The sequence below is a fragment of the Scyliorhinus canicula genome, chromosome 15, assembly GCF_902713615.1.
Source record: "Scyliorhinus canicula chromosome 15, sScyCan1.1, whole genome shotgun sequence".
In the NCBI taxonomy this organism is placed as follows: Eukaryota; Metazoa; Chordata; class Chondrichthyes; order Carcharhiniformes; family Scyliorhinidae; genus Scyliorhinus; species Scyliorhinus canicula.
This window is the reverse complement of record NC_052160.1, coordinates 38,125,367-38,139,397: the sequence shown is the minus strand read 5'-3', so window position 1 is coordinate 38,139,397 and position 14,031 is coordinate 38,125,367.

Sequence of the window (14,031 nt, the reverse complement as noted above, 5' to 3'; positions counted from 1 at the left end):
TCCCCGACCGGCTGCATTCCCGACGACGTAGGTTACATGTGCTCACCCTGGGAACTCGGGGCCTTCATTCAGGGCTGGGGGCTCTGTGGTCTGGGGCACGCGAGTGACCGAAGGGGGGCACTACTTTTGCGGTCCGGCTCTGCGGACAGTCCGCCATGAAGCATGGTGCCGCTGCTGTGCGCATACACGGCCACGGAACCAGAAATGCTCAGGATCGTATCGGCAGCTAGAGCTGCGGGTTCTACGCGGCCTCCCTGCTAGCCCCCAGAAATACGGGGAATCGGTGGCCGTTTTGCACCAGTTTTCCTGGCGTAAAAGACCACTGTTTTCAAGCTGGCGTGGGGACGTAGTGTCCCAAACGGCCCCCTAATTGTAACTACACAGTAGAATAGAGTATAAATGAAGAGATAATGGGAGCTTGTCAGAAAGGTGTGGGGATAATCATGGGAGATTTTAATCTACATTTAGACTGGAAAAATCAGATGGGCAAAGCTAGCGTCTTCAGGATAGTTTTGCAGCGCAACACATTCTGGAGCCAACCAGAGAGCATCTGGAGCCAAGCAGGCTTTATTTGTTTTATAAATTTAAAGTGGTTGATTTTTTTTTTCAATTAAGGGGAATTTAGCATGGTCAAAATACCTACCCTGCACATGTTTGTGTTGGGGTGAGACCCACACAGACACGGCAGAATATGCAAACTCCAGACAGACAGTGACCCAGGACTGGGGTCGAACCTGGGTGCTCGATGCGTGAGGCAGCAGTTTTAATAATAATCTTTATTGCCACAAGTAGGCTTACATTAACACTACAATGAAGTTACTGTAAAAAGCCCCTAGTCGCTACATTCCGGCGCCGATTCGGGTACACGGAGAATTTCAGAATGTCAAAATTACCTAACCACTGTGCCACTGTGTGCCCTCCCAAGCAGGCTATATTAATATAAGAGCAAAATCCTGCAGATGCTAGAAATTTGAAATAAAAACAAAAATGCTGGAAAACTTCAACAGGTCAGGTCGGGTAAAAGATGCAGTGCGAAGAGAGAAACAGTTAACATTTCAAGTCCGTAAGACTTCTTCAGAACTGAAGAGAGATAGAAATGTGATGGACTAGACCTGGTAATGTCCAATGAGATAGGATTAATTGATAATCTCATAGTAACGCTGCCCCTAGGTAGCAGCGATCATAATTTTGAATTCCACATTCAGTTTGAGGGAGGGCTCCAAGACTAGTATTTCAAACTTAAATAATGGCAATTATGAAGGTATAAGAGCAGAGCTAGCTAAAGTGAACTTCGAAATGAGGTTAAGGGATAGGTCAGCAGAGATTCAGTGGCAGACAGTAACAGTTTCTGTAAATTTTTTAAAAAGAGTTAAAGTGAATGTTGGTTCTATAGAAATGAGTCTGGGAATTAATAATGGAAAGTAAGGAGATGGGCTGGCAGATGCATCGAGCACGTAGTTTGCATCAGTCTTCACTATAGAAGAACACGCTAGAAATAGCTGTGACTCAGGAAATTGGAGGGACAGAGAAACTTGGGAAAATTACGATCACGTGGAAGTGGTCTTGTCACAACCTGTCCCGAAACAATGTCCCCTAATTTACTAATTCCAGGTGGGGTACCTCCAAATTGTTCTGTTCCTGGGTGAGAAGAGATGAACTGGCTCTGTGTCTTTATTTAATTTAAGGTTAATTTAAAAAAGATCCCTTATTTTGTGGCTACCGTTTCCCAGTCTAAGTGTACTGATGTTTTAAAAGGAGCCAATTTAAGCAAGCTTTCTTGAGATAAAGAAAGTGAGTTTATTAGTTACGAAAACAAGGAAAGAAAATAACAAAACACAACATATATACACACAGATTAGAAATGAGACGTGAGTCCGAAAATTTAAGTTAAAAAAGATATATGAGTCAGTCTTTGAATTGTCCTCATGAGTAGATGGTGAAACATTGCAGCTGTAAGTTGGGTATTTCTGGTAGCACTGATTAAACTATAGGCCTCAACCGAAGTACTACATCCAGTTCTGAGCACCATACTTGAGGAAGGATATGAAGACATTGGAGCGACTGGAGGAAATTCATAAGAATTATTCCCGGCATAAAACAACTAGCCGCGAGGATAGATAACAGAGCTTGGCTTTGTTTTCCTTGGAGAGCTGGGAGATATTCAAGATCCTGAGGGCTATAGACTGAGTAAATAATCAAGAATTAGAAAACACATTCAAAATAATGGGTAAAGGAATAGAGGTGATTTGAAGATTTATTTTTACCCAGCGATCTTGGGAGTCTGGAATGAACCTCCAGAGAGGGTGGTGGAAACAGGTTCAGTTGTGATGTTCAAAACAGAATTAGTTTGCTATCTGAAAATAAAGAATGTGCAAGGTTACAGGGGTACGACAGGAGAGTAGGATTGGGTAAAGTGCTCTTTTAGAGAGCCAGTGCAGACTTGATGGGCCAAATGGCCTCCTTCTGAGCCATATAAATTCTCTGATTCTGTGACTTTGGGAGCTGATCAGTTTGGAAAATCTTGGTTCTGCAGGTTAGCTGAAAGGATTTGTCCTTCTTCCTTTTCAACCATGGCTTTGCTGACTTGCTTCCAGCAATCAGAGAGTGACGTTTTACCTGCAAGCAGCAAGGATGCCTAGTCAAGGTTCTTAAGCTGCGACCACCTCAATAGAGCTAGAACACGGAGACCAGGATTGTAGATGACTTTTACCCATTTTTTGTTTATTCCTGGAAAGGAAAAAACACAACCTATGTCTGGGATATAATTCACAGGAGATAGTTACTGCTGAGATGGTAATCAGCTTCCATTAACTTCACAGGAGATTACAGTTCAGTTTGCATTGCATTTCTTCCTTTGAAATGTTTCTGAAATAGGGTGCCACATTCCATTGTCTCTCTTGAAACTGGGCATAATCTGCGTAGGAATTCCAGTAAGCGATTACTTTGCGGTCTCAGCCAGTTTTTGATGTATGCCCTTTTTTTAAAAGTTCAATATCTCCGTCCTTAATTAGGGGCTATGATCCATTGTCATTTTATTTATTTATATAAATTTAGAGTACCCAATTCATTTTTTCCAATTAAGGGGCAATTTAGCATGGCCAATTCACCTAGCTTGCACATTTTTGGGTTGTGGGGGCAAAACCCACGCAAACACGGGGAGAATGTGCAAACTCCACACGGACAGTGACCCAGAGCCAGATCGAACCTGGGTCCTCAGCGCCGTGAGGCCGCAGTGCTAACCCACTACGCCACCGTGCTGCCCCTTGATCCATTGTCATGACAGTATTGTGCAAATTGTTGAAGTTGCAGACTGAGAAATCCCCGGGTCCTAATGGACTTCACCCGAGGGTCTTGAAAGAAGTAGATAGTGAGATGATTTATGAGTTGGTTTTAATTTTCCGAACTTCATAGATTCAGAGAAGATTCTGTTAGATTGAAAGATAGCAAATGTAACTCCTTTATTCAAAAAGTGAGGGAAACAGAAAGCAGGAAACTACAAGCAAGTTGGCTTAACATCTGTCATAGAATTATAGAATTTACAGTGCAGAGGGAGGCCATTTGACCCATCGAGTGTGCACCGGCCCTTGGAAAGAGCACCCTACTTAAGCCCACACCTCCACCCTATCCCAGTAACTCCACCTAACCTTTTTGGACACAAAGGACAATTTTATCATGGCCAATCCACCTAATCTGCACATCTTTGGACTGTGGGAAAAACCAGAGCACCCGGAGGAAACTGACACAGGGAGAAAGTGTAAACTCCAGATCGACAGTCACGCAAGGCCGGAATTGAACCCGGGTCCCTGGAGCTGTGAGGCTGCAGTGGTAACCACTGTGCCACCGTGCCGCCATCTGTCATTGTGAAAATGTTCAGAGTGATGATTAAAGATGAACTTAGAAAAATTCAAGGCAATCAGGCAGAGTCAACATAGTTTTGTGAAAGGGAAACTATGTTATCCAATTTATCCAGTTTTTTGAAGGAGTCACATTTACTGTGGATAAAAAGTGGATGTACTGTACTTAGATTTCCAGAAGGCATTTGATAAAGCCATCAAAGTTTATTGCAGAAAATAAAAGCTCATTGTGTAGGGGGTAACATTAGCATGAGTAGATAATTGGCTAGCTAACAGGAAACAGAGTGAAGGTATAAACGGGTCCTTTTTCTGGTTGGCAGGATGTGACAAATGGTGTGACACAGTGCTGCGGCCACAACTCTTTACTACTTATATAAATAACTTGGATGAAGGAACCAACGGTATAGTTGCTAAATTTGGTGATGACACAAAGATAGGTAGGAACGTAAGTTGTGAAAAGGGCATAAGGAGGATACAAAGGGACATAAATAGGTTAAGTGAGTGGGCAAAGACCTGGCAAATGGGGTATAGTTTGGGCAAATATGAAATTGCCCATTTGGTAATAAAAATGAAAAAAGCTTATTAGATGGTGAGAGATTGTAGAGCTCTGAGATGCGGAGGAATCTGGAGGTGATAGTGCAGGAATCAGAAAAGGCAGGTACAGGTATAACAAACAATTCAGAACACTAATAGAATGTTATTATTTATAGTGAGAAGAATTAATTGCAAACGCAGGGAAGTTGCTCACGGAGCCGAGGACTCAGGTTTGATTCTAGCCCTGGGTCACTGTCCATGTTGAGTTTGCATATTCTCCCCGTGTCTGCCTACAACCCCCTACAACCCAAAACAGATGTGCATGGTATGTGGATTGGCCACGCTAAATTGTCCCTTAATTGGAAAAAAAATAGTTGGAGACTCTAAATTTATTTTTTAAATGCTTCAGTTGTACAAAGCACCGGGTGTGAGACCACACCTGGAGTATTGTGTACAGTATTGGTCACCTTATTTAATGAAAGATGTAAGTGAGTTAGAAGCAGTTCTGAGAAGGTTTATGAGACTAGTACCAGGAATGGGTGGGACTTCTGAGGAAATGTTGTTCAGGTTAAGCTTGTATCCACCAGAGTTTAGAAGAGTAAGAGGCAATTTGATTAAAACCTTTATGATCCTGAAGGAACTACTTTTTAAAAAAAAATTTTTATTAAGGCATTATATATATATATATACACACATTAAACACAACCAAAATCAAAAAGAAAACTCACTGCAAATCTTATAACAGATAAATAACACCTCATCACCCAGCCTCCCTGCTGTTCCACCCCACCTACTCTGCCTTCCCCATTTTTGCTCCCAATCCATTAACTCCTTATAGATCTCTGACACCCTACCTTAGCCAACCCCTGTTTACGACACCACCTTGTCCTGCAGCCCCGGGGGTGGCAAGTCGGGAAAGGACGGCACTTGCTTCCTTTTTTTTCTTTTCTTAAAAATTTAGAGCACCCAATTTTTTTTTCAAGTAAGAATCAATTTAGCATGGCCAATTCACCTAACCTGCTCATCTTTGGGTTGTGGGGTTGGGTTGTGATACCCACGCAGACATGGAGAGAATGTGCAAACTCCACACGGACAGTGACCCGGAGCCAGGATTGAACCCGGGTCCGTGGAGCCGTGAGGGGTACCTGCTTCATGACATAGTCCTGCAGTTGTAAATACCGGAATCTATTCCCACTGGGCAGCTCATTCTCCTCTTCCAATTCCTCTAGACTCGAGAAGCTGCCCCCCCCTACACACAGGTCCTCAAACCAGTCGGTCCCGCCTGCCGGAACCCCGCGTCCAACCCCCCAGGAGCAAATCTGTGGTTCCCACAAATCGGTGTTCAGACCGAGGCACCCTCCAACCACCAACTGCTCCGTCGACCATTGGGGTGGTCGGGCCGGCCCCTTGTTCTCCACCATCTTTCCCTGTGTCATACAAAGAGTTTTTTGCTCTTCCAACTCCTTTCTTTTAAATCAACTTCTGATCCACAAATCCATCCATCGACCTCACCAGTCTTTCCTCCACCACCTCTGCACCCTTTGGCTCCAAAACATCCGCCCAGCAACCGGGGAAAAGAACGGGAAAAACTGCCTCAAGCAGGAGCTGCCAAATGTACGACCACTCACTCCATGGCCGCCACTGGAAGTCCTGAGGGAACTACTTGAGAGGGTGGATGTGGAAAGGATGTTTCGTATTGTGGGACAATGTTGAATTATGGGTTATGGTTTAAATTTTATTTTGTGAAATGTTTTTATTGAAGTTTTTACATTTTATACACTATATAATCAGTAAGGATAACTGTACTGATGTACATGTCAATTCCCTTTGTCCCTTAGGGGTTCCTTTCCTTGTGGTCATGTTCTCGGCTCCTTGGCCTCTGTGGTGGCTGTTTTCTGGCCTCCCCCTCCTTTTTCCCATAGCCTTCCCACCCGGGCCTTCCTGGCACCGGTCACATTTGTCCTCCATCTCCAAGAAGAACCTGCTCATTCGGGATCTTGTCAGGAGTACTCTGTGCACCACTTTCAGCTGCAGGAGACTTAGCCTTGCGCATGAGGAGGTGGAGTTAGCCCTGCACAGTGCTTTGCACAGTGCTTCGCTCCAGAGTCCCACCCTATTTCCATCCCTAGCTCTTCCTCCCATTTTTCCTGAGTATCGTCCAGTGGACTTTTAAGAGTTGTCCATACAGCTTCCCACAGTTTCCTACCCCAGACTGTCTACATCCAGGAACTCCTCGAGCATTTTGCTTCTCAGGGTTCATGGGTCTGTAGTCATCTCCTTGTGGAGAACATTTTTGACCTGCAGGTGTTGGAGTTTGGTCCCGTTTGATAGGTCCAGTCTCTCAGTCAGATCCTTTAAGGTCGCTAGTCTGTTGCCCATGTAAAAGTCCCTCACTGTCAGTGTCCCCTCTGTCCTGTCTCCACCTCCTCAAGGTGGCACCAAGCATGGCTGATGCAAACTTATGGTTGTCGCAGATGGGGGCCATGGTGGACACTTCGGTCAGATCCGAAATGTAGCCTCATCTGGTCTGTCACTTCCATCACTAGGCTTGTTTTGCTGGCGGGGATGGGAGCTCTGCCGTGGTGAGAGCCCGGAGGGTCAGACCTGTCAAGGAGGAGTCCTCCATCCTCACCCATTCCGTGTTTGGGTCCTTTACCCATCCGCTCCCCCCCCCCCCCCCCCCAAAATCTCTGTAGGTCCTTTTTAACTTCCTCCACCAGACTGGTCAGATTCTTGTCCAGCCGTGGGTAATCTGGATCCCCAGGTAACAGAATTTGTTTTGGGCTATTTTAAATGGCAGACCCTCCAGCTATGCCCCTCCCCCTCTTGAGTTCACCAGGAAAACTTCACTTTTGCCCATGTTGAGTTTGTAGCTCGAGAAGGATCCGAGCTCTCCCAGGAACTTCATGATTTCTTTCATGCCGCTTTGCGGGTCCAAGATGTAGAGGAGCAGGTCATCGCATAGAATGAGACTCTGTGCTCTCTGCCCCCTCTTCGGATTCCCTTCCAACCCCTTGCTGCTCTCAGGGCATCTTCCATCCATCCCTGGGTGGGGGGGACGGACTTGTTTTCCGGGTCATCGGTCTCCCTCCCTCGGGACAGGCCGGGGGACCCATCGCCTCGTGGGTCTGCCGACCCACTTGCTCCCTGCTCCTGTCTCTTGCTGCAATTCCTGGGTGGCCCCGCAGCCTCTCGAGCTGCTGCTTCCTGGCATATTTGTCGTCTGTGCTAATGTAATAACCTCCAATTGGCTTTATTGGTTGGCCAATTGGAGTATGAGCTCCCTCAATGATAGCTCATTGAGGGGGCCCATATAAGCACCTGTATAGGCTTTGTGATCCAGTCTTAAGTTGACTGGACTGCTAGCAGCACTGTTTGGAGCTGCTCTTGTATATAGTTATTGGCAATAAATATTGGTGTGGTGACGGAACTCCTGCCTCCTGTGAATTATTACAGTGGTGACGAGGTAAACAAAGAACTTTGCAGAGACCAGCTGCAGCACTCGGAGGGTAAGCCTTGCTATTTCAAAAATGCCGTTTTTTGGGAGGTTAGATGCATTCGACCCGACTATTGAGGACTGGTCCCAGTATGTGGAGAGAATGTGTTACTTCTTCCGGGCCAGTGATATAACTACGGACGAAAGGAAACGGGTTATCCTGCTGTCGGCGTGCGGACCCTCCGCTTTCGCCATTATACGTAGCCTAACTTATCTCGATGCGCCGGACACAAAACCTTTCCAAGAATTAACGGAATTGGTGAAAGAGCACTACGACCCAAAACCACCCCTCATTTTGCGTAGGTACAGATTCTACACAGCGAAGCTGGAAGACAGGGAGTCAGTCACAAATTTCTTGACCCGCCTGAGAAGGCTGGCGGAAAAATGTGAGTTTGGCCCGATGCTAAATGAAATGCTTCGGGACCGGTTAGTGTGTGGCATAAACAACCTCACAATACAGAAGCGCCTGTTGGCGGAAACGCATCTAGACTGCAGGCAGGCGTTACAGCTCGCACTGTCCCTAGAAAAGGCAGCAAGTGGGGCGCAGGAACTACAGGGCACGCCAATGGAGGTAGATACCTGTGAGAGGGACTGGTCCTGCTACCAGATAGCCGCTCTCCGGAAAAGCCTGAGGAATAGAGGGCCAAAGGAAAACCCCAGAACTGCCCCCAAGTCTGCTAGGACTATCTGGAGACAGAGGGAAGTACCGGCTGAGGCTCCCCCAACAGAGAAGGACCGTTTCTGGCACCAGACAGAGTGGGGTAACAGCGACAGAAACCCTAGAAGGAGGTGGCAAAAGAGGAATAGCAGGTGGGGATGCAGGGAAGTACACAACCTAGACGCCCCATCCTCCTATGAAGGGGAACAATTATATAATATTGCGATGAAGAAAGCAGAACCTATTAAGATTACCCCACGGGTGAATGGTCGGCTGACAATAATGGAAATAGACATGGGTGCGGCCGTATCAGTAATGGAAGTGGCAGCATTTTTAAAAATCAAAGATGGACTCCAGCCACTAACCCTAACAAAAACATCAACGAAACTTAAAACCTACACGGGGGAACCCCTGGAAGTTCTAGGCACGACTCATGTACCTGTGGAATATGAGAAACAATTGCTCAGATTACCATTGACGATAGTAGAGGGCTCCGGACCGAGCTTAATTGGACGAAACTGGCTGAAAGACCTAAAATTAGATTGGATGAAAATTTTCCAGAGTGGAAGTGGGTAGTTGAGTGGAGTACTCCAAAAATACCCGGAGGTCTTCCAAGAAGGTTTGGGGGAAATCATAGGCGCCAAAGCAACTTTGCACGTGGACCCAGAAGCCCTTCCGAACTTTTGTAAGGCCAGGGCGGTACCTTTCGCGTTAAGGAAGAAAATAGAGGTCGAAATAGAAAGATTACGGCGCGATGGCATTATCAGACCAGTACAGTTCTCGGAATGGGCAGCGCCGGTGGTACCAATTTTGAAGCCAGACGGCTCGATACGTCTCTGTGGAGATTTCAAACAGACGGTAAACAAATACGCACTGCTGGACAAATACCCGATCCCGAAAATAGACGACTATATGCCAAAGTGGCAGGTGGGCTTTTGTTCACGAAACTGGACATGAGCCACGCCTACCTGCAGTTAAAACTGGACTCAAGAAGCAGCCGGCAGTGTCAATGGACACAAAGCTCTCCCGCTGGCTGTTTGATTACAGGACCACACCGCATTCCACAATGGGCATACCGCTAGCTGAACTCTTAATGGGAAGGTGGCTGCGAACGATGCTGAGCCTCCTTTTCCAAAATTTAATGGGGAAAGTGGAGAAACAACAGGAGGCCCAACGCAGGGGGCATGATAATAGTCGGCAGCAGAGACATTTCCAGGTGGGGGCACCAGTTTGGGTCAAGAATTATGGGAATGGACCAACGTGGGTCAAAGGCACGGTAGAGTCCCAAACAGGGCCCATATCCTATGAAGTTTCGATAGGAGGTAAGGTGCTGAAGAAACACCTAGACCAAATAAGGGCAGCGGAACCACGCCTGGAGGCAGGCGAAGCAGGACCACCTCAAGCTGGGATAGCCCAGACGGAAAAGATACCCACACCCCAGCCCCGAGCAATTTCTCCAGACCCCGTCATCCAGTCGTCAGAGTCGAAGATGGACACGTTCGACGAGGCCGCCGCGACACCTCTCCCCGAGGAGGAGGAAGAACAACTTCCGAGGAGGTCGTCAAGAAAAAGATGGGCACCTATAAGGTACACCCCGCCCACGTCAGAGAACGACCCGGCGGACAACACAGAGGTGACAGACCCGGACATGAGGAGCAGGAAGAAGCTCAGAGGAATGCCAGCTGGCAGGAAGTCCTCGGACCTTGGGGGGGTAGGGGTGTAATGACCTCCAATTAGCTTTATTGGTTGGCCAATTGGAGTATGAGCTCCCTCAATGATAGCTCATTGAGGGGGCCCATATAAGCACCTGTGTAGGCTTTGTGATGCAGTCTTAAGTTGACTGGACTGCTAGCAGCACTGTTGGAGCTGCTCTTGTATGTAGTTATTGGCAATAAATATTGGTGTGGTGACGGAATTCCTGCCTCCTGTGGATTATTACAGCTAATGTTGAGGGTGAGGTGATGTTTAAGTCCGATTGTGCAGGCTAAATTTGGCCAAAAGTACCCATTTTTCTGTCTTATGGAGGCGAGCCACCTGATGTGCGACAGCTCAGCACATCACCAGAAGTCCGTCATGGTTTCAAAGTAAGAGATCACTCATTTAAGATTGAGATGCGGAGAATTGTTTTATTTTAGAGGATCGTTAATCTTTGGAACTCTTATAAATGCATTAGCTGCAAAGTTTTTCAATATTTTAAAGGCAGTGCTAGATAGATTCTTGATTAACAAGGGGCTGAAAGTTATTTGGGCAGACAGGAATGTGGGGTTGAGGTTGCAGTCAGGTTAGTCATGATGCTATTGAATGGCAGTGCTTGGGGAGCCAAGTGGCCGACCCCTGCTCCTAATTAGTATGTTCGTATGCAGGTTATCTCAGTGGTTGAGAGTTGCAATTTGTAAATCAAGGGCACCTGTACTGGGGAAAGAAGGAGCTGTTCCATTGGCATGGGTTCCACTTCAACTTCAATGTCCTGGAAATTGAATAACTAGACCAGTAGATGGGACTAGATGAAACTGTGGGTAGGAAGATTCAGGAAAGGATAAACTCAGTACGAGTACAGGACAAGGCTGAAGAACAGAGAGGGGATATGGCTAAAAATAGGCAAGAAGGGACAGAAAGCTTACAGATAATAGGGTGTAAGAGCACGATCTGACGGAAATAAAAGAGTCCCTTCTGGACGGATAGGCGCCCTGCCGACGCTGCACTCAGTCGCATTTCCTGCACTAAGGAGGGGCAGCAAGAGATCGGGGCACTATTTTTAAATGTCGTCCCGATCTCTCGACCTCAACGCGACCCCCGAACCCTGACCCCCGAACCCCCCCCCCCGCCCAACTCATCTGTTGGGAGGATCCTCAAGCCCACCGCACTCCACCTCATACAAGCAGGGCACCTCCAGGCCCGATCCCAGTACAGGCAAAATGCCACCTGGGCACCTTGGCAGTTCCCGGGTGGCATCAGCAGTGCCAAGGTGCCACCCTGCCCAAATACCAACCACCCGGGAGCCTCCGTCTCCCAAGTGTCATTCCGCCTGGTCCTAGTTTATGGAGATCAGTGTTAAACGCCCGGCTGGGGTCTCCTCAGTGAGGCCAGTAAGTCCCGGGAGCCAGTTAGATCAGCGCAGCACAGTTAAGTATGTTTTTAAGCCACTTCACTCTGCAAGTCTGGGACCCGTCCATTGTGGGAGGGATCCAGATTGTGTCATTTTGCAAGATCTTGTTAGATCTCGCGAGGCGTAACGAGAAACCAAGAAGGAGTCTCTCGCGGGATCTACCATCTGCTTCCCACCTCAATTCCGGCGGGACGCAGCCAGTAAATCGCACCTCAAGGTGACATTTGGAAAAACAGAAACGCATTACAGCTAAATGCATTATCTCGTGGTGAAACATTCACAAGAAAATAGCTGAATTAATAGCACAGATAGAAATAAATGGGCTTGACCTAATAGCCATTAGAGAGATGTGCTTGCATAATGAGTTAAATATTATAGAATACTTGACTTTTTGAAGAGAAAAGGAAGGGTTTGGGCGAGCTCTGATTAAGGATAGGGTAATGATAGTAGAGAGGAAGGGTTGTAAAATCAAGATATAAAGCGGAATTCAACCAAAATGTTTCTCAGTGATATTTTGGACGAGTTTGACAGGGTGTTTCTCACTGCATTCAACCACACTTAGGCGCGATCTACCAGCCACGTCCAGCCGGAATCTGAGCAGGACGAGGCCGTTAGATCCTGGGATAGGCCTCTCCGGCATTGCCGATGGCTTTTAGTCCTCGCGAGATCTGATTAGATGTCCACAATGGATAGGACCCAGTCTTGTACAGCCGTAAGAACCCACTTAGCCGTGCTGCCGCCGGATCGAACGGCCACCTTGGATCTACTGGCCTCGCTGAGGAGAACCCAGCCGGGCGCCGTTCAGAAATGGGGATCAGGCAAAATGGTTAGTGGAGGTGGTCGAGGGGGGGTGTCTCCCAGGCGATCAGGAGCCCCTTGATGGCCAGCATCCGGGCAGGGTGACACCCTGGCACTGCTGGTGCCACCTGCGCACCCTGGCAGTGCCACCTGGGTGCTTGCCTAGCTCTGCCAGGGTTCCCCAGTGGAACTGTCAGGGGCACTACCAGACTGGCAGTGCCAATGTGCCAGGCTGGCATTTTGCTTGCACCGGAGATCGGGCCCAGGGGGCCCTGCCTGTGTGACGTGGGGTGCGGGGGAGCCGAGTACTGCCTCATGGGTGAGTTGGGGCCTTCGGGAGGTCCGGAGCTCATGCCGGGGGGGGGGGGGGGCGAGAGATTGGGACGCCATTTAAAATGGCGTCCAGATCACTTCCTGCACATCCGGCGAGTGTAGCTCCTGCATGTAGGAAATGGCGCTGAGTGCGGCCTCGGAGTGGGGCCGGGGGGGGGGGGGGGGGGGGGGGGGGGAGAATGAGTTCCCTGCCGGGGCACTAAAAAAAGTGTTGTTAGAAAGCAGGGTTGTTCCCGGCACTAGAACCGCCGGGAACAACCCTGTTAATCCCGCCTAGAACAAACTCTATTTTTTTTTGGTTAGATTGTACCCTTACTCAGTTTGTTTTGGGCTTTGGGAAGTTTCTTCCCAGACAAGGCCACACTCAGAAATGTTTTCATCACTGGGGAGCTGAACTCGCTGGCCAGACAGGTTCCATTTTGAAAGGGTGCCCCGATCTCTAAGTGAACTTGAGGGTCCCACTCACGGACAATGTCACCCCCCCCCCCCCCACCCCCGGGCACACATTGTTATTACCCCCACCCCAGCACCTGGAGGTACCCCTCAAGGCTGACAGTGCCAAGGTGCCCAGGTTCCAGAGGGAGTGTCAGAGGGTCATCCTGCCCTGTTCCCGAACATTCGGTGTCTCCTATGGCCAAGGAACCTCCCAGGTGCCATTCTGCCTGGTCTAGGTTTGTGTGGGCCAGTACTAAACGGAGCCTGGTCGAGGCATGGTTGGAGAGGGCGTTAGTTCCCGAGCGCAAGCAGAATCCAACACAGACATGTTTAAATGAGCCTAATGGATCATTTAAATATGCGTATCTGGATCTTGCCCAGTGAGGGTGAGATCCAGATTGTGATGTCTCATGAGGTTCGGTTGAATGTCATGAAATGTCTCAAATGCCCCGAATCTCACGAGATTCAACGGTCGCATTATGTCACCTTTTCGGGCGGGACAAGGCTGGTAAATTGCGCCCATGGAATCAGTTTGCGTGGAGCTGAGAATAAGCAAGAGGCAATATTTATTTGGAGTAGTTTACGAAGCACTAACAGTATATGTACTCAGGCAGGGTACAAATCAGGAAATTAGAGATGCACGTTACAAGGAATTACTCTCCAGGTAAACTAAGCAAAACAAATTTGCAATATTAGTATGGAGGATGGGTTCAGTGAATGTATTCAAAATCAGTATGTCAGGGAAACAACTAGGCAAACAACTGTTTTCGAACTAGTATTGAGCAAGGAGCAAGGTTTAATAACACTAGAAAAACAG